Source organism: Phocoena sinus, chromosome 3 (assembly GCF_008692025.1).
Source record: "Phocoena sinus isolate mPhoSin1 chromosome 3, mPhoSin1.pri, whole genome shotgun sequence".
Classification (NCBI taxonomy): Eukaryota; Metazoa; Chordata; class Mammalia; order Artiodactyla; family Phocoenidae; genus Phocoena; species Phocoena sinus.
Window position 1 is genome coordinate 153,107,453 of NC_045765.1, and position 22,142 is coordinate 153,129,594.

The window sequence follows — 22,142 nt, forward strand, 5'->3', positions numbered from 1 at the left end:
ATATTTTTGTCTTGTCTACATCAGAAGTGCTACTTTTCCAGGACCATTAACTCTTTGTAATTCATGTAACAAGATTCAGACCCCATATGTATTGTCTTGTGTTTTAATTATCAGGACTTGTGACTTGAAGTGTATATGGAGCTTGGATGCGCCTGGTCTCTTCAAGGTAGTGTAGATTGTTGTTACATTGCTAGATCTTTTCTCAAGTGGGCATTAGCTTACAACAGTCTCCCAAACTCCCTTAAAATTCCCTTCTGTCCTTAATCCCCTAGTGGGATTTGTAAACTGACTATTTAATTTATCCTACTCTATCCCTATCACTAACACAATCAACACATTAAAAAAATGATGTTCTCTAAAACAACAGTAAATTACTCAGAGGAATTATATTGTTTTATGTTTTTGCACCTATCTTTAAGTCTGCTTTAATAGAAGATAACTTGACTCCTGTATCTGTTTCTGCATTCAATTTGTTACAAAATGTTTTAGTCAAAGGATATAAAGGAAATCCAAAAAAGGATGAAATCCAGGAAAGGATTAGCAATTAATTAGCTTCTGAGATCATTGTGCATATTCATCCTGATCCAAGCTAAAACAGTATAAGTGAAATATGAAACCATACCAATGAATTTGTCATACTCTACTGAAATCAATGTCTATGTTGTACTGTAAATGGACCTAATACACAAGTATAATTTTGTCCTTTGTTACTTTGGAAAATATTGCTTCAATAGTTATACAGGTCTTCTGAAAGTTGATATACATTTATTAATATTACCATTTATTTCATGGAAAATTCTTTCAGAGTTGAGGAGCCATAGCTGACAATTTCTAAAATTCTAATTTTTGCCCCAGAGCATTTATTTTGCTAATAGCAATGATCAGAAAAAGTTGTTTTCCTTAAAGTGAGTGGCTCACTTTGTCTTCTCTGTAAAGTGTTTGCAAAACACCCAGGTCTGAATTACCATGATTTCTGTTCAAGACTTTGTTTTCGGTAAAAATGCTTTCCCTTGAGGAAAAAGAGTATTTAGTTTAGCTCACAACTCAAACAATCACACATGTAGTTTTTGCTAGAGGCAAGAAGCAGATGCCCTTAAAGAGGACTTTCATAGTTTCTTTGGTGAGGATAATGGCAGACTCCAGGAGAGCTCACACCAAGGAGTACTTCCCAGACTTCTGCTGCCAGTGTCCTTGTGCCTGTAGTGAGCCACAGCCACCCCCTGCCTCTGCAGGAGACGCTCCAACACTAGTACCCATGTGGTTGACAGAGTCTTTGTGCTCCAGCCAGGGTCAGGCCTCGGCCTCTTAGGTGGGAGAGCTGAATTCAGGATATTGGTCCACCAGAGACCTCCCGGCCCCACGTAATATCAAATGGTGAAAGCTCTCCTAGATATCTCCATCTCACTGCTAGGACCCAGCTCCACTCAAAGACCAGCAAGCTACAACTAGCAAGAGAGGAACACAACCCCAGCCATTAGCAGAGAGGCTGTCTAGAAGCATAATAAGTTCACAGACATTGCGAAACACACCACCAGATATGGTCCTGCCCACCAGAAAGACAAGATGCAGCCTCATCCACAAGAACACAGACACCAGTTCCCTCCACCAGGAAGCCTACACAAGCCACTGAACCAGCCTTACCCACTGGGGACACACACCAAAAACAACAGGAAATACAAACCTGCAGCCTGAGAAAAAAAAAACAAAACACAGTAAATTAAGCAAAATGAGAAGACAAAGAAATACACAGCAGATGAAGGAGCAAGAGAAAATCCACCAGACCAAACGAAGAGGAAACAGGCAGTCCACCTAAAAAAGAATTCACAGTAATGGTAGTAAAGATGATCCAAAATCTTGGAAATAGAATGGAGAAAATACAAGAAACATTTAACAAGGACCTAGAAGAACTAAAGAGCAAAAAACAATAATGAACAACACAATAAAAGAAATTAAAAATTCTCTAGAAGGAATCAATAGCAGAATAACAGAGGCAGAGGAACAGATAAGTGACGTGGAAGATAAAATATTGGAAATAACTACCCCAGAGCAGAATAAAGAAAAAAGAATGAAAAGAACTGAGGACAGTCTCAGAGTCCACTGGGACAACATTAAATGCACCAACATTCAAATTATAGGGGTCCCAGAAGAAGAAGAGAAAAAGAAAGGGTCTGAGAAAATATTTGAAGAGATTAGAGTTGAAAACTTCCCTAATATGAAAAAGGAAATAGTCAATCAAGTCCAGGAAGCACACAGAGTCCCATACAGGAAAAACCCAAGGAGAAACACACCAACACCTGTTGATCAAACTATCAAAAATTAAATACAAAGAAAAAATATTAAAAGCAGCAAAGGAAAAGCAGCAAATAACCTACAAGGGACTCTCCATAAGGTTAAGAGCTGATCTTTCAGGAGAAACTCTGCAAGCCAGAAGGGTGTGGCATGACATATTTAAAATGATGAAAGGGAAAAAACTACAACAAAGATTACTCTACCTAGCAAGGATCTCATTCAGATTTGACAAAGAAATAAAAACCTTAACAGACAAGCAAAAGTTAAGAGAATTCAGTACCACCAAACCAGCTTTACAACAAATGCTAAAGGAACTTCTCTAGGCAGGAAGCACAAAAGAAGGAAAAGACCTACAAAAACAAACCAAAAGCAATTAAGAAAATGGTAATAAGAATATACATATTGATAATTACCTTAAATGTGAATGGATTAAATGCTCCAACCAAAAGATATAGACTGGCTGAATGGATATGAAAACAAGACCTGTATATATGCTGTCTACAAGAGACCCACCTCAGACCTAGGGACACCTACAGACTGATAGAAAAAGATATTCCATTGAAATAGAAATCAAAGAAAGCTGGAGTAGTAATTCTCATGTCATACAAAATAGACTTTAAAATAAAGGCTATTACAAGGGACAAAGAAGGACACTACATAATGATCAAGGGATCAATCCAAGAAGAAGATATATCAATTGTAAATGTTTATGTGCCCAACATAGGAGCACCTTAATACATAAGGCAAATGCTAACAGCCATAAAAGGGGAAATCGACAGTAACACAATAATAGTAGGGAACTTGAACACCCCACTTTCACCAATGGACAGCACATCCAAAATGAAAATAATTAAGGAAACACAAACTTTAAATGACACATTAAAATGGTGGACTTAATTGATAGTTATAGGACATACCATCCAAAATCAACAGAATGCACTTTCTTCTCAAGGGCTCATGGAACATTCTCCATGATGGATCATACCCTGGGTCACAAATCAAGCCTCGGGAAATTTAAGAAAATTGAAATCATATCACATATCATTTCCAACTACAACGCTATGAGACTAGGTATCAACTACAGGAAAAAATCTGTAAAAACTACAAACACATGGGGGCTGAACAATATGATACTAAATAACCAAGAGATCACTGAAGAGATCAAAGATGAAATAAAAAAATACCTATAAACAAATGACAGTGAAAACACAATGACCCAAAACCTGTAGGATGCAGTGAAAGCAGTTCAAGAGGGAAGTTTATAGCAATGCAATCCTACCTCAAGAAACAAGAAACAGCTCAAATAAACAACCTAACCTTACACCTAAAGCAATTAGAGAAAGAAAAACAAAAAACCCAAAGTTAGCAGAAGGAAAGAAATCATAAATATCAGATCAGAAATAAATGAAGAAATTAAGGAAATGATAGCAAAGATCAATAAAACTAAAAGCTGGTTTTTGAAAAGATAAACAAAATGCATAAACCATTAGCCAGACTCATCAAGAGAAAAAGGGAGAAGACTCAAATAAATGGAAATTATAATGAAAAAGGAGAAGGAGTGACACTGCAGAAATACAAAGGATCATGAGAGATTACTACAAGCAACTATATGCCAATTAAATGGACAACCTGAAAGAAATGGACAAATTCTTAGAGAAGCACAACCTTGCAAGACTGAATCAGGAAGAAATCGAAACTAAAAAGAGACCAATTACAGGCACTGAAAAGGAAACTGTGATTAAAAATCTTCCTTGTTTGTTACAAAAGCCGAGGACCGGAAGGCTTCAGAGCCGAATACTGTTAAACATTTAGAGAAGAGCTAACACCTATCCTTCTCAAACTCTTCCAAAATATAGCAGAGGGAAGAATACTTCCAAACTCATTCTACATGGCCAACATCACTCTGATAACAAAACCAGCCAAAGACGTCATAAAAAAGAAAACTACAGGCCAATATCACTGATAAATATAGATTCATAAATCCTCAACAAAATACCTGCAAACAGAATCCAACAGCACTTTAAAGGGATCATACACCATGATCAAATGGGGTTTATTCCAGGAATGCAAGGATTCTTCAATATACGCAAATCAATCAACATGATACACCTTATTAACAAAGTGAAGGAGAAAAACCATATGGTCATCTCAATAGATGCAGAGAAAGCTTTTGACAAAAGTCAACACCCATTTATGATAAAAACCCTGAAGAAAGTAGGCATAGAGGGAACTTATCTCAACATAACAAAGGCCGTATATGACAAATCCACAGCCAGCATTGTACTGAATGGTGAAGATGCGAAACAATTTCCACTAAGATCAGGAACAAGACAAGCTTGCCCACTCTCACCACTATTATACAAAGTAGTTTTGGAAGTTTTAGCCACAGCAATCAGAGAAGAAAAATAAATAAAAGGAATACAAATCAGAAGAAGTAAAACTGTCACTGTTTGCAGATGACATGATACGATACATAGAGAATCCTAAAGATGCTACCAGAATACTACTAGTGCTAATCAATGAATTTGGTAAAGTAGCAGAATACAAAATTAATGCACAGAAATCTCCTGCATTCCTATACACTAATGATGAAAGATCTGAAAGAGAAATTAAGGAAACACTCCCATTTACCACTGCAACAAAAAGAATAAAATACCTAGGAATAAACCTATCAAGGGAGACAAAGACCTGTATGCATAAAACTATAAGACACTGATGAAAGAAATTAAAGATGATACAAACAGATCGAGAGATATACCATGTTCTTGAATTGGAAGAATCAATATTGTGAAAATGACTATACTACCCAAAGCAATCTACAGATTCAGTCCAATCTCTATCAAACTACCAATGGCATTTTTCACAGAACTAGAACAAAAAATTTCACAATTTGTATGGAAACACAAAAGACCCTGAATAGCCAAAGCAATCTTGAGAAAGAAAAATAGAGCTGGAGGAATCAGGCTCCCTGACTTCAGACTATACTACAAAGCTACATTAATCAAGACAGCATGGTACTGGCACAAAAACTGAAAAATAGATCAATGGAAGAGGTTAGAAAGCCCAAAGAAAACCCCATGCACATATGATCACCTTGTCTTTGATAAAGGAGGCAAGAACATACAATGGAAAAAAGACAGCGTCTTCGATAAGTGGTGCTAGGAAAACTGGACAACTACATGTAAAAGAATGAAATTAGAACACTCCCTAGCACCATACAGAAAAATCAACTCAAAATAGATTAAAGACTTAAATGTAAGTCCAGACACTATAAAACTCTTGAGGAAAACATAGGCATAGACATAAATCACAGCAAGATCCTTTTTGACCCACCTCCTAGAGAAATGGAAATAAAAACAAAAATAAACAAATGAGACCTAATGAAACTTAAAAGCTTTTGCACAGCAAAGGAAACCATAAACAAGGCAAAAAGACAACCCTCAGAATGGGCGAAAATATTTACAAATGAAGCAACTGACAAAGGATTAATCTCCAAAATATACAAGCAGCTCATGCAGCTCTATATCATAAAAACAAGCAACCCAATCCAAAAATGGACAGAAGACCTAAATAGACATTTCTCCAAAGAAGTTATACAGATTGCCAACAAACACATGAAAGGATACTCAACATCACTAATCATTAGAGAAATGTAAATCAAAACTACAATGAGGGGACTTCCCTGGTGGCACAGTTGTAGAGAGTCCACCTGCTGATGCAGGGGACACGGGTTCGTGCCCCGCTCCAGGAGGATCCCACATGCCGCGGAGCAGCTGGGCCCATGAGCCATGGCCGCTGAGCCTGTGTGTCTGGAGCCTGTGCTCCACAATGGGAGAGGCCACAACAGTGATTGGCCCATGTACCACACACACACACACACACAAAAAATCTACAATGAGGTATCACCACACACCAGTCAGGATGGCCATCATCAAAAAATCTACAAACAATAAATGCTGGTGGGGGTATGGAGAAAAGGAACCCTCTTGCACTGTTGATTGGAATGTAAATTGATACAGCCACTATGGAGAGTAGCATGGAGGTTCCTCAATAAACTAAAAATAGAACTACCATAAGACCCAGCAATCCCACTACTGGGCATATACCCTGAGAAAACCATAATTTGAAAACAGTCATATACCACATTGTTCATTGCAGCTCTATTTACAATAACCAGGGCATGGAAGCAACCTAAGTGTCCATCGACAGATGAATGGATAAAGAAGATGTGACACATATACACAATGGAATATTACCTAGCCATAAAAAGAAACAAAATTGAGTTATTTGTAGTGAGGTGGATGGACCTAGAGTCTGTCATACAGAGTGAAGTAAGTCAGGAAGAGAAAAACAAATACTGTATGCTAACATGTATATATGGAATCTCAAAAAAAAAAAAAAAGTTCTGAAGAACCTAGGAGCAGGATAGGAATAAAGGTGCAGACGTAGAGAATGGACTTGAGGACACGGGGAGGGGGAAGTGTAAGCTGGGATGAACTGAGAGAGTGGCATGGACATATATCCACTACCAAATGTAAAATAGCTAGCTAGTGGGAAGCAGCAATATAGCACAGGAAGATAAGCTCTGGATGATTTTGTCCACCTACAGGGGTGGGGTAGGATTGTGAGAGGGAGACACAAGATGGAGGAGATATAAGGATATATGTATACATATAGCTGATTCACTTTGTTATACAGCAGGAAGTAACACACCATTGTAAAGCAATTATACTCCAATAAAGACGTTAAAAAAAAAGAGGACTTTCATTCATTGTAGCATTATTCATGATAGACAAGATATGAAAAGCCAGATATTCATCAATAGACAAATGGATAAAGAAAATGTGGTATGCACATACAATAGAATATCATTCTGCCTTAAAAACGAAAAAAAAATCCTGGCTCTACCTGTAAAGCATTATGCTAAATGAATTAAGTCAGTCACAGAAGGACAAATACTGTGTTATTCCACTTACAAGAGTTATCTAAAATAGTCAAACTTGTAGAAGCAGAAAATAAAGGATGGTTGCCAAGGCATGGGGAAGGGAAAATAAGAGTTACTGTGCAGTGGGTATAAAGTTACAGTTATACAAGATGGATAAGTTCTAGACATCTGGGGTACAACATAGTGCCTGCAATTAACAAACGGTGGAGTAGCTTGATCAAACACTTAAAAATTTGTTAAGAGGGTAGATTTCATGTTAAGTATTCTTAACATACACACAGAGCATGAGGAAACTTTTGGAGGTGATGTGCATGTTTATTTCCTTAATCTTTGTGATACACACACACACGGTGTATGAATGTAATCAAATTCATCAAATTGTAGACACTAAATTTGTGCTCTTTTTTGTACATCATTTATACCTCAATATAGCTATATTAGAAAGCAATTTGGAAAGATGTGTACTCAGGGTCAAGATATAAGTTAAAAATTGTAAGATGCTTCAGGGACATTTCCATGTATCCTTTGTAAAGGTATAACAATATTTGACTTTTAAAGCACAAACCGTGTCTATGTTTAATAGAGAGGACTCATTTTATCTTTCTTCAGCAACTTTATACATAGATGCTACAAATGTGAGTTGAGAAACCAAGTCGTCTAATCTCCCTTTCTAAGCCAAACATCTATTCTTAACTGCAAGAAAATATATCCTAACTAAAATTCTAAAAAATAAGCTTCAGATACCTAAAAGTTTCCTCAATTTTTAAAAAATATTGCAAGGCAAGAAAACTATGTATTGTTTGTATTTCCACATAAATGCAGAAAAATTGGGGGTTTCCAAATAATGATGAATTATTGGAAAATAATATTACAGAGATCATGCTAGTTATAATTGCACATAGCTAGTAAGAGTATGGCATGAACTCTGAAAAAAAATAGAATTAATCTCTGAAAACAATATATATATATTTCTACCTACATATCATCTACCTATGCACTATTTCAGAATATTCTAGGAAACATAAGAATATACTGTACACAATTCCATTCACATCCATTAGTCATGAGAGCAATTACCCCATCAAAGTCATGTAGCATTTAGATAGCTCCACTCTACAATTATGAGAGAATATTGTTGAAAACAAAAAATAATGTTTTAGCGTTATTTTAGAAATACATTTGACCTCAGGTCTCTCTGAAAGAATTCTGCATCAGACTTGTGAACCACTAATTTATGGAAAAATTTCCATTCCCAGAACGTTTATATTTATTTTAATTTCTAGGAAATGGTTCACTTTGCCAGCTTCCTTTTCCCTTCTCTGATATGTATATGTGTGAATTGAATATAAGTAAAGAAAAAGATAAACATGCTGAACTCTTTCATACAAGAAAGTATGCAAGCATAATATATTTTCTAACTCAGGCACAAAATCACCGAGACTCTGGTTTTATATTTTTACTGATAATAAAATTACACTTTGAATATTTCAAGTATGATAATTTTCTTCTAAGTTTTCAATTCACTTTTCAAATTATTTTTAAGTATTTATTGTTTCTTTTCTGAAATTAGAGTATAAATTGTGTGTTCTATTCATTGTAGAAAAATTGAAAAATAGAGTGTAAAGAATATTAAAATTATCTGAAGACTTGGTATACTCAGTGAATCACACAGTTTTATGATTTCCCTTACAATTACAATAATATTATTTATTATTTATAGAACATACAAGAATAACCTCCATTTTAAAGTATTGTTATACTCTAGGGGTGTGTGTGTGTGTGTGTGTGTGTTTGTATAGGTTTGTGTGTGTATGAATGTTTGAGTATGTGGATATTCTCTTACATTTGTATTCAACAAAATGCTCTACAACTAGGTTCTCTATTATTTTCATTGATCTAATAGGTTTATTTTTTTGTTCTAGTACATCATTACTTTACCTTTTATAAAGAAATAACATATTTAAACATAAGATAGTAAAACTAGCCCACATTTTTTCAAATATGTTTGACATCTAGTATTTCTTTTGGGTTTGTGTTGAAATTTTGGAGTAACTTTATGTAATTGAAAAACAGGCTTATGGTGATAGAGTACATTTAAATAGAAATCTTACTCAGAATCATTTATAGTATTAATTTAGACAAGTATTCAATCATATTGTGTATTATATTTTGATCAGTATTGAATATTTATAATGGAATTAACTTCTAGGAAACTTTTAGGAAATAACGTGTCATTTGGGTTATTTGGTGAAATGGAATATTCATTCTATTTTAGTTTCTATCTTGTTCTAAACACATATAATTTCTATCCTATAATCGTTGATATATATGAGAGTTACTGACTTCTATAATTTTATGTTGTAGCAGAGTAGTGTGTCCAACTCTTATTGTATATGTTCTAATGATACGTTAGCTTCCTATAATCTTTCCAAGTAGAAAGTCACATCCTCTCTTAGTTAGAGCAACTAGCCAAAATCTATCAGTCTTTTCCATTGTTCTTCCTCTTCTTGCAGGACATCATTAAATAACTGTGGTGGGCATTCCCTTCTTATTTTCAAGTTTTTAGTAAACTGCTGCTAGTGATTTACCATTAAGTATGTTACTGCTTAATAGGTTGATTTAATCATCATGTTCAAGATTCTCTTTTATCTCAAATTATGGTATTTTCTTTTCTAAAATAACCCATTCCTTTATGTTTGAATATCTTTTCAGAAGTTCCCTGGTGATATGTATCATACAATTAATTTTCAGATAAAGTGAGATTAACCATAGTGTTGTATTTCCCAAAGGACAGCGTGTGAAGCCTGAACTTGGCTTAGATTTAACTTCTAGTATTACAGTGGGATCCTTTATTAAACTATAATTGTTGGGCAGGTTTAGATGCAGCCAATTAAGTTTATACTTTTTAGCATTGTCCAGACATGCACTATTAAGATACTACTAAAATCACTATACTACTGCTTCATTTTCTAATTCTCTGAGTTGATAAAATACATGAGAAAATGCAATCCTTTGATACCCTGCTCCTAGGAATCTTCCTCTTTGTGCTGCTACCTCTTAATTTAATTAATATTTCTATAAATCTCACCATCCCCTACCTCTGCTTTGCATTCTTTTCCTTGGAAATTGCCATTTCTGAATAGGTTAATTTAAAATGATTTCAGTCACTATTCATTGTTTACTATTATTCAATAACCTGCAGGGGAGAAATAGCATCTGAGTGATTGAAAATCAACTTACATTGCAAAAAGATGGCCACTTAAATGTTTGGTTAGTATAATTTTATTCTTTTTGGTTAGAAGACTGAATGGTGAGGTGTAAATCATGACTCTTTCCCTTGTTTCAGTTAAATTCAATGTGTTCAAATTTGCATGCCATGAAATAAAATATGGATAGTTTAATGTTTTCCTCTAGTCATCTCTATAGTAGATTGTTTACAAAAATGACTTTAATTATCCTACTCTCTGTAATCATGTCCTTGCAAATTGATTTTGCAATGCTTTTCATCGAGAAAAGGAGTCTCCTCCACTTTTTGAATCTAAGTTGAGCTTATGATTTATTTTAGTTAGTATATTACAAAGTTTCAGGTTTCTAGTTTTAAGTCGTAGCCTTCAATATCTGAGTGCTTCAAGCCTCCCTTTTGGGTCTCTTCCTCTACTGTGGAACAGATGCTGGAGGAGAGCTCAGTTTTCCAGACATCCATTCTAGATCAGCAGTCAACAGAGCTGCCTACAGGTAGCCACAGACACATGAGGGATCAGAGCTGAAATCAGAAAAATCTACTCAATCTATCATTGTAATAATGAGTCTGACTGTTTGATATTTGGCTGCTGACAACTTTTGGGCCTTATCTCTTCGTCTTTCCCTTCTGTCTCAAATCTCAGAAAGCTGATAAGAATATCTGTGTACTTCCTCTTGTGCTGCTCACAGAATTTAAAACCATATAAGCCCTTTGCTGCACACAAGAAACACACCCTGGTGCCACTCCCTAACCACTGTGAAAACCCAAGCCAGTCTCCTTTCCATGCACTCTCCAGCCATTTTTAGGCCAGCTTGGAAACCTTTCCTGCCCTGCTCTTACCAAAATATCTCATTATATAAGTAATAAACTTTTTTATGTCCTCTTTTTCTGTGTGTGCGATCATCTGTCTTGACATTTGGGGGTGGGAGGAGCTGGCATATCCTGTTTCTGGAGAATGTCTAAAACAGCCATAGACTTATGAGTCATATAATTAGTATTGTTTTAAGCCATTGAAGTTTACAAGTGTCATTATGATTTATATTTAAGAAAGATTATATTTAGAAGCATATAGCATATTTTTGGTTTTGTTTTCAGAGTTGTGGTATATTTCTGTACATGAGCATGGATTATCTTTAAGAGTGTCTTATAAGCATTTTAAAATAACAATGAGGGACACTTCATGAATGACAATCAACCCAATGTCACTTTTAGTGAGAAATCTAAAATGAAAAACTAAGGAGTTCTATTATTTATCTCTTGTTACAATAGATATTTATTACTTCACAATTTTCTATGAATCAGAAGTCAGGCATTGGTTTATCTGGGTCTTTTGCTTAGGACCTCACATGACTTCAATAAACATGTAGGATAGGGTTGAAGTCTCATTTGAATTCTAACTAGGGATGGATCCACTTTCAAACTCACTCAAATTTTTAGCAGAATTCAGTTCTTTGCATCTTTAGAATTGAGGACTCAATCATCTTTCTTTCTGTCAGGCAGTGACTTCCCTCAGTGACTAGAGGCCTCTCACAGTTACTTGCCAAGAGGGTTTCCAAAAATGGCTGCTTGCTTGTTCAAACTCAGCAAGGAAGAGAGAAAGAAACTCCATCAAGATGGGTTCTCCAATTTTATGAAATGCAATCATTTAGTAGCAAAAACATAATCATATATATCCTGACATGATTCTCATTTTCTGTTGATTAGAAGCAAGTCACGTGTTCTGCCGACATTCGAAAGAGATCACATAAAGGCATGAATATCAGAAAATAGGGATCATGAGGGTCATCCTGAGAGTCTGGTTGCAAAAGGACAAATTTTCTGCAAATCCATTTGTTCACTTAAGCTAATATATTATTTCTAGCACAAAGGGAATTATTGAAACTTGATTAGATAATAGCTTTTTCAAATTATGTAATGGCTAGAATTATTTATTTTATTTTTTGTTTGTTTGTTTGATTATAGTACCATGGAAACTTCGATTACGATTAAAGTTTTGGTTAATGCTTACCTGATTTCAATTTCAGCTTTGAAACATGACCTCTTTTAACCATAAAAAATTATTTACTAATTCTAAATGTCTGTTTCTTTGGCTGAAAAATAGTGCTAACAATGATACCTGCTTCATAGCATACCATGAAGCTATCTTAGCTTTATTTTCAAAACAAAGCAAATTTGCAAAAAATGTTTATTATCATTTTTACATTACTCTTTTGGCATTTAACTCTGTTTTGGCCATAATATTATGAAGTCATATATGAAAGTGAATTTGGGGGCAGCAATTGTTAGGAATAGTGACTCTGGAAACATACCTAGAAGCATGCAGATAAGATCACAGCCTGTGCTTTGTTTTATATATATATATATATATATATATATATATATATATATATATATATATATATATAAAACCAGTGTTAATGTGATACTGAATAAGTAAGCTTTATAATACAGTATGCAAATTTATTAATAGATAATACAATAAAATGATATTTAGGAAATCCACATTTTTACATTTGTACTAGTTCTAAGTGAAATAACTAATTAGGCTCTTTTCTTGTTCCTTTGAAGAAGATACCTTTAATCTAAACTCATTTGGTAAATAAAAATATCTGGTCTGAAGACTGTAATTAATATTATATAACTTGTGTGTATTAAAGATCCAGTTTTTATTTATTACTCTTGATACAACCTGTTTCTAAGTTTATTTAATGTGTTTATGCTTTCTTATGACTTTTAATTTGCAGATGGGATTAGCATCTACATCTACAAGTTGACTTTAAGCAAAGTAGATTACCTTTGATAATGTGAGTGAACCTCACCCAACCATATGAAAGTCTTAAGAGCAAAAACTGAGTTTTCCCCAAGAAATTCTTACTCATGACTATAATGTCAGCTCCTGCCAAGTTTCCAGCCTGCCAATCTACCTAATTTTAGACTCAGGACTCCAACATCAATCCCTGCCTGAGTTTTGAGATTGCTGGCCTGATTTATTAATTTTGTACTTACCAGCCCTAACAATCACATGAGCCAATCCTTAAAAAAAGAAAAAAGAAAACTCTTAACACATGCACATATAAATACATATATGTGTGCATAGATCTAGACATAGATTGACAGATATAGATATAGATACATATATAGATATATCATATTGGCTCTCTGGAGCACCCTGCTTAATACTGGCATCAATTCTAAACCAACTACTCATTTTTTCCAAAAAAACTCCAGACCTTTTTTATCTCCACTGACTTTTAGTTTTTATTACTACTTCTTGTTTGAGGTCTCACTCCATCTTTATAATTATTTATTTTCACTTGCTAATATGGATTGCCACCCCACTGTAATTTGGTGCTTTTTAGAAAACCTAGATTTCATAGCCTCACCTTTGGGCTAGAATCCATGGGAGAATCCTAAAGTCAAAACTTCCCAACTCTCTGATCATTCCTCAAATCAGAATATTCTAGTACTGCCCCCAAGCCAGTTTCTTTTGATCTATCCCGTATTTATTTGATATCACCCTATATGCATCCTTCATAACATTTCCCAGAATTTGTAATTGTGAGTAATTGCATATTTTTAAAGTTTAATATTTTACTCCACTAACCAGGCAATAATATCCATGAGCTAAAGATTCTTTTTTTTTATAACTGTGTGCCCCGTTCCTGTAGGGTTTGGACATTAAGTTGATGAAAATATTTTTACTGAAAGAGCAACAAGAATGTGTTTCATTGATAGAGAAATGTTGTGATTTTTCCTTTCCCCTTCAGTAGAATCTTCCTTGATTAAAAACACTGCTGTACTGAAATGTTACATTTCCTGGGTGATTGAAAAGATGTAGGAAAGGGCAAATGTATTTTAAAAAAAAAAGTGGTTTTGTTTTGCTTGCCTTAGCCAAGTCTCAGCAGCAGGTGTAGTTTGTTTGCATGATCCTTAATTAACATGACACCAGCTCTTGGGAGAAGGTCTTCCCCACAGCAAAGAGAAGAATAGCTCAAAAATATCAGCAAGGGAAACAGGAGGTGTTTACCCAGTGTTAGTGGTATGCATATGTGACTGTAACTCCATTGGGCTCTCTGAGGCTGGTTGGATCTTGGTCAGCATCCTATCTTTGTCTCTAAACCCTATTGCTTGCAGCTCCTTGGCCCAAACTAATGTCATGATTCATGTCTTTCTCTTCACAACTCCCAGTCCACAAATTCATCATCTTATCTCCAATGGGGCTGAAGGATTAGCTGATGACATTATTTTCTTTCAGAAAGAATATGTGTCATTTTTTTAATCACATGACATTTTATTTTTGATTTTCAAGAGTCTATTTTTTGATAATCAAGTTATTAGTATTTAAGGCTTTTACCTCTGCGTTCTCAGTAAGTCAACCATAATACACCTAGAGGCAATGTGGGTAGAATGGTATTTATATGAATGTTCAAAAAGAGTAACGTAAACATGAACATTTCAGGATACAGTCCAGTTACAAATGGATGAATGAATACATGATTGGCTGGGTGGGTGGGATGACTGAGAAGATGATAATGAAACACAAGTGTCACACAAACACAGCATATGTTCAAAATACAATTTGATACTGAATAATCAATAGACAATATGGAAATCAAAGTTTGTTTTTCTTGTGTTGATAGTATTAAAACATTTTAACTCTGATGGATATTTGTTGAGAGTTTTAGGGAAATCATGTTTTTCATCCATTTCTCTACTGTTCTGCGATTTATTCAGATTTTGAAGTTTATCCTTCTGTTTACACTCTAAGAAAGATATTTCACTTGATTAAATAACTTGCTCAATGTTTTACAAAAAATAGGAGACAAATTTGGTCTTGGGGCACAGGGCCTTGACTCTGTTCTTCTTTTCTTTCCATTGTTCCAGGCTGTCACATTTATATATTTCTGAAGTAAAATTAACTAATCAGAAATAGTGGAAACTCTCAGTACTTTGGTTTTGAATCAAAGGCATAAATAGAGATACGGTCTGACACAATTTAAAATGTTTTATGGTTTTATTTTTTGATTCATTTCATAATATCTTCCCTAATGACATTTTGAATAACCTAAAATTTATCAAAATAATTATATTCCTAACCTATTTTACTGGATTATGTGACCAAACAGATTTGCAATACCTTTATTTATTACAGTTACAATTAAACAGTTTTCATTTATGAATGCATCAAAGTATACTTTCTTTAGTTATAAAGTACATGATTTCACAATTTACTGTAACCATTTGATATTTTTATAACAGAATTGGTGAGTAATGAAACACTTTAATAATTATAGAATTTACAATGGTTAAACTGCACAATATACTTGCAACTATTTTGAAAAGACATAGGAATAATTTGCATAATTTACACTCATATGATTCACTTCTAAGTGTAGTGTGATGCACAGTACTAAGCTGATTAATCTTTCCTTGGTTTACTATCCAGAATGTGGTCAGAGTTTTAGTGAATTAATTTGACCACCATTATGTGTAATGGGCTGAAGTTAAATTAATCTACTAAGTGATATACCCATCAAAGCTTATGAAGAACTAATTCATCTGAATAAGAACTAACAATATTGATTATATTTTCAACACAAGGAAAGAACACTATGCATGGTTTTGTAACTTAAAATTAAACTTTAGTCTATGTAAAAAGATACATATTTATTTTTTCGAAACACTAGTTAATTTTTCATAGGGTGATGTTAGCTGAAGAAATGTGGTGGGTAGCATTTGTTAGGGAGAGTACATAATTATATTAACCCAAGTGTAACAAATGTCTAAAATGTACTATTATTAATTTTAATGCATAATAAAATATAAATTACAACTCCATGAAGAGAATTAAAATGGAAGATTATAAAAGATCATTATAGATTCAATTTCGTAACTCTTTCATATTCATTAATAATCCCCCAAGTGAGAAATCATCAGCACTGGGAATGTACCCTTAGCCAGAAAATCAGTTAAATTTTCTACCTTAGTTCTTAACTTTCTTTAATGTAAGTACATACAAACACACACATGTACACATCCTATGCACATGCACACCATACATACACAAACACCCCATATAATTTACTTAACATGAATAATGTTTTAAAAGAATATATAAATTAAATATAAAATTATTTCTGATACTCTTACTAGAATCAGTATGCATTTTTTAATTCAATGGTTATTTAAATAATTTTTAGAACTTTTAAATCTATGACGTGTTATGGACTGAATGTTGTATCCCCTCAAAAATTTTCTGTTGAAATTCTAATCTCTAATATGATGATGTTAGGAGGTGGAGCCTTTGGGAAATGATTGTCTTGAGGGTAGAATCCTCATGAATGGGATTAATGACTTTATGTCCTTTCTGTCATATGAGGACACAGCAAGAAAACAGTTTTCTACGAACCAGGAAGGGGGCCCTCACCAGACATCAAGTCAACAGGTGCCTTATTCTTGCCCTTCTCAACCTCCAGAACTATATGAAATAAATGTTCTTTAAGTCACACAGTCTATGGCGGTTTATTATAGAAACATGAATGGACTAAAATAGCATATATTTGAAAAATATGATCAGTGAGAAATGTATGGTTTAAGTTTGAATGAGTTTGATTATTATGAAAAGATATTTGTTATAATGCCACTTGAATGCAGAGTATACAGTTTTGATACAGTTGCTTAGAGTCAAATATTAAGGCATCAAACATTGAGGCATGTCCCTCAATTTATGCCAAAACAAATTCAGTTTTAAAACACTAATATTGAAAAAATCCGAAGACATATTAAAACATAAAATCCTAGGAAAGAATGAAGCTTGACAGATTTACTGCAGAGAAATTGAAAGGTTCTATGTCACAAAGACCATGCATAAAGCTAAAAGCAAATAATAAAATCAGGAAGATACTTGATTGTTTATATTTTCACATAATCTTTATTAAATTATAAAAAAGTAAATATGAATTTGGAATTGAATAACAGTCTCCATACACTTCAAATATGATAATTTGCCAGCTTCCTCTTACTTTCCCACCAAGAAAATCTACTTTCAGGGCCTGAGATTTATTTTCCTGCCTCCTCTCTCTCTTTTTCTCTCTCCTTCACTCTTCACAGACATATATATATATATTTTTTACAAATATATAATTATATGTATAAAGTATTACCCTTCCAAGTTGTTTCTTTGTCCCACTGGGAAAAAATATCTTAGACATTTATTTGTGTCCACAGATACGGATAAAAACTGTTATTTATGGCTGCATAATTCTCCATATATCCTAACATGTGTGGAACAAATTATTATGTATGGCTGTATAGTCATCCATTCACTGTAATTTAGTCAAATTTTGCCCTGTTGATGGACATCCACATTTTTTCTAGGTTGAATGTAATTTTATGACTTCTGAGCTCTGTGAGGTCCATCCTAGAATTGTCCGGTTTCCTGAAAGGAGAGCTCCTTTTGTAAAGGGTCTGTGGCTCATTTGCATACTGAAGCTTTGGCCCCGGGTTCTGTGACACTGTTGGCTTTGTCCTGCTTCTGCCACATCTCGGCCTCAGATCCCCAGACCATGCGACAGCTCTGCCTCCCGAAGCAGAGTTATCTTCCTCAACTTCAGCCCATCATTCCCTAATTCATTTCTTGTTTTTGTGCTATACAACTTCTGCGACTTTTGCTATGTTCTTTGTATTGTAGAATACCTGTGTTGTGCTGACCGTTAACGTGCTCTACTTTCCCTGACGCTTTGAAATTCTGATCGCTCATTACCAGTAAAATAAACTACAGTAAGAACTGAATGCAAAGACTGCAGGATTATTTTTTCCATCATGAAACTCTCTACTACCATCACCAACTCCCCCTGCTGTATACATAAAAAGACAGAGTTATGCGATGCACACACACAAGACCTACATGCACAGAATATCTATAACAAGCTAAGGAGAAATGATCTAGTAGGAATGGGGCAGAGGGAGGATAGGAAACCTATAATAAAGCTATATATGCAGAAGAACACTGTAGTAACTCAGAATATATAGTACAAAGTAATTAGCAAGCAGCAACATTCTCCAAAGATACTTTATTCACAGATTTGAAAGACTGGAAAAATGAATCAATTGTCTATATCAGAAGTAATTACATGGGTGAGCCCTCCCACCTCTGTTGTGCTGGGGAAGATGTAGCAGCCTCTTCTCCAAGCCACCCCTTTGCCTCCCAACTTCTCTGGGGCCCTCGGCCGCCCGACCAGGGGCCCCAGGGCCGCGGGCTCAGCCAAAGACCACGGGCTCTGTGTCAAACCAGCAGTTTGGGGGTTTGCTGCGCCAACGCACCTGAGGAGGCACCGGAGGAGCCGCAGCTGCTGCACGGTGCCCGCACCTCTAAGTGGTTCACTGTGTGCATGGGGTTCGGCTTCCTGTCCATGACCTCCCGTGCTGGGGTCGCGCTCAACACCCCGCCCCTGGCCCGTGGATGACTTTGTGCACCAGAGTAAGCTGCACATGGAGGGCTTCCGGAGCCTAAAGGAGGGTGAGGCCATGGAGTTCACCTTTAAGAGGTGTGACAAGGGCCTGGAATCTCTCTGAATCACTGGCTCTGGTCGGGTATTCTGTATTGGGAGCGAGAGGCGGCCCAAAGGGAAGAGCATACAGAAAAGGAGATCAAAGGGAGACAGGTGCTACAGCTGTGGAGGTCTAGACCATCATGCCAAGGGATGCAGACAGCCACCCCATCCCAAGAAGTGCCACTTCTGCTAGAGCATCAACCATATGGTGGCCTCGCGGCCACTGAAGGTCCAGCTGGCTCCCAGTTCACAGGGAAAGCCAGCCTACTTTCGGGAGGAGGAAGAAGAGATCCATAGCCCTGCCATGCTCCCAGAGGCACAGAGTTGAGCCACAGTGGGTGGGGGCTATCCTTTTGTGATCAGGAAGTTTTGAGGAGCAGGCATCAATCGGCAGAGTGGAGACATGGGGACAGCGTGGGTAGGGGGCAGCTGGCACTGCCATATATCTCAGGCCGGGGTCCACAACATCCCCCTCTTCCCTCCTGGTGGGAGGAGGGGGGAGGCAAAGGAACTCCAATCATGCTCTATCCAAACGCACATGAGGGCTCTGGGGGGGTAACCCTACCTACATGCTTTATCTGAGTCTCCACCCGCAGAATCTTCAGCTTTTGAAAGTGGCCTGGATAGGGAAGTTGTTTTACTCTTAAAGAAGGATTTGGAAGAATATTTCCCAGCCAGAGTGAAAAGATTAAGCATGAGACCAGATTGATGGGCCCAACCCACAAGCCATTACATTCTGTGGGAGGGAATATCTCAGGCATAAGGCAGGGTTTTCCACCTGTTGTCTCCTCATAACCCCCTCTTGGGATAAAGTGCTGAGAACTGTCCCAAGCAGTGGGTTGTAATGATAGGCAAAAGGGGTGGTTATGGGAACAACTGTAGACCTGCTGCTTCTAAGCTCATTCCCACCCCATTCTGGGCCAATACAATTTTATTCATTTGCTTCCTTGGATGACTATACCTTGGGTCCCACTTTCTCTAGGATGCCAACTGCACTAGCTGTGTGCAAATGACATATCTTGTGCACTTTAACTTTTTTTCTGTAATATAAGTATTCTGGCTTTGTATTTTTGTGTATTTTAATCTAAGGCCCTCATTCCTGCTCTGTGTTCTCAGGTACGTGAGCAATCTCAGGGATAAGTCGGCAGCAGCTCCGTGTCTGCACAGCAGGAATACCTTTTGTTTCTATGTCACCAGAGAAAACAACTATTTGGAGCATAGAGCCTAATTGAGCTACCTCACTTTTGCCAATTAGAGCTGGCTTTTCTGCCATAGTGTTCTCTTGAAACTCTACCATCTTCAATGTTTCACGGGAGACTAGATTTAGCTGGGTTGCCCCATGACTTGGTCTCCTTCTACTGAAAGATTGGAAATTGGTCTGATCAGGAAAAGGTGGTGCAGAGAGGTTAGGAGAGGCTGGGCCAGGTAAAAGGTGCAGAGAGGGGCAGCCTAAATTAGGCAAAGGTCATCTGTACATGTGATAAAGGATTCCTTTTCCAGACCTCTAATCCCAGGACACAGGACTTGCTTTACATACCAGATGCATCCGTCACTGGATTGGGCTAGGCCTACCATGCACAGCAGGGTGTATGTGTGTGTTTTTGTAAAAAATGTGACTTGGTAAGGATAGGTTTTAAGAACGATGCCTCTGTACACATCTTGAGCTGCCCAGGTATGTATATATGAAGCAAGGACAAGATCCTTAGCTTTTAACAATTCTGGGCTTTTCCTCCTTGGCTTGCCGAGAGACCATCAGCCATGGCTTCTTTGTGGTTCCCAGAGCCAGTGTCCTGCCCTGCTGCAGCAGTGATTAGTGTCATGGATTAGCTAAAGGAGAAAAGGGGGTTTTGTTTACATGCTGTGAGCTCACAGCAAAACTACCTCACTTTGTTGTAACAGGGCAAATGCAGTAGAACGCATTGGGTGATGTGTGTCTGATCCTGGGTTCTTGTCTCCCCAATTTACTGCCCCCCTCTAGTTATTATATTTGTCTGGGCTTTGTAGGACTTCACAAGTAGCTGATTTGGTGATTGCTAGGTGGCTTAGTTTGTGTAAATATAATGTGTTGGTCTTCTCCATGTTCTTTTGGGGTTTTATTGTTTACAAACTTCTTTTTATATTGAGAAAAATAGCCAAAATATCTTTGACTAAAGGTTCTGCACCAGGCAAAAAGATCTGAAACATAGGCTCGGGGGCCCCTCACCTTGAAGTGAGGGGTCTTAAACCACACTTTTGTGTTTCCCTTCCCCTATTTCAAACAAGATCTTATGTCCTAAAAACTAGATTCCTACTCCTTTGTCTTTCCCCCTTCATGCTCCCCCAAAATAGTCCATACACCTCTGTTTAATTTGTGGGGTGTCTGTGATTAAATGATTTGTGCAAAAATCCTGAAGAAGCTAAGAACTCTCCATCCCTTGTTCCCAGTCTCCTGAGCCATGACCATTCCTTGATGTGATTCATGTCAAACAGACTGTTGCCTTTGGATGAATTAAAACCTAGTTTAATCTCTAATCCTAGGTTGGAGAGAAGCAATGAGGGGGCCTTCCATGTAGAAAGTGGGGTTGGGAGACCACAAAAGGAAAGATGAATGTATATCCAAGTCACTCAGGAACTTTTATGAAGGTGCAAGAAACGTCAAAGTGGCCATGAGATTGTTTAATAGGAGATGGATGAATGTAACTCCATGTTTACTGCTAGAAACCAAAGCTTTCTGTGAAATCTTGAATTTACGTGGAGGAAGGGAGAGTAGAAAAACATGTACCTGTCTGCTCTTTCCCTCATCGCTTCCTCTCATTCCTGAACTGCAGGTGAATGAGCCTCTTTGGGCTTTGGCGACCCCATCTAGGCAGTGTTTATTTGACGGTAAATTTTGCTGTGCCAGGTACTTCCTTTCCCATTTACTATCATTTTATAACACACATGCTGACTCTTTTCCCTTCTCCTTTTTTTCCTGGGAAAATACAATGAATACTTACTGGTACTGAAAAAAAAAAAAAAAGAAGCAATTACATGACATTATATGAATATGCAAGTCACCAGAGGAATGATGTTCGTCATGGCTTGATTGATGTAAAATTATAGAATAAAAAACATTTTATTCTTTTTACTCTCAGAT

At 36.4% G+C, this 22,142-nt stretch overlaps 1 pseudogene; it reads left to right on the forward strand.

Moving 5' to 3' along the window:
- Positions 1 to 19,355, forward strand: part of LOC116751130 — a 33,022-nt pseudogene extending 13,667 nt beyond the window's left edge.
- The last annotated feature ends 2,787 nt before the right edge of the window (positions 19,356 to 22,142 follow it).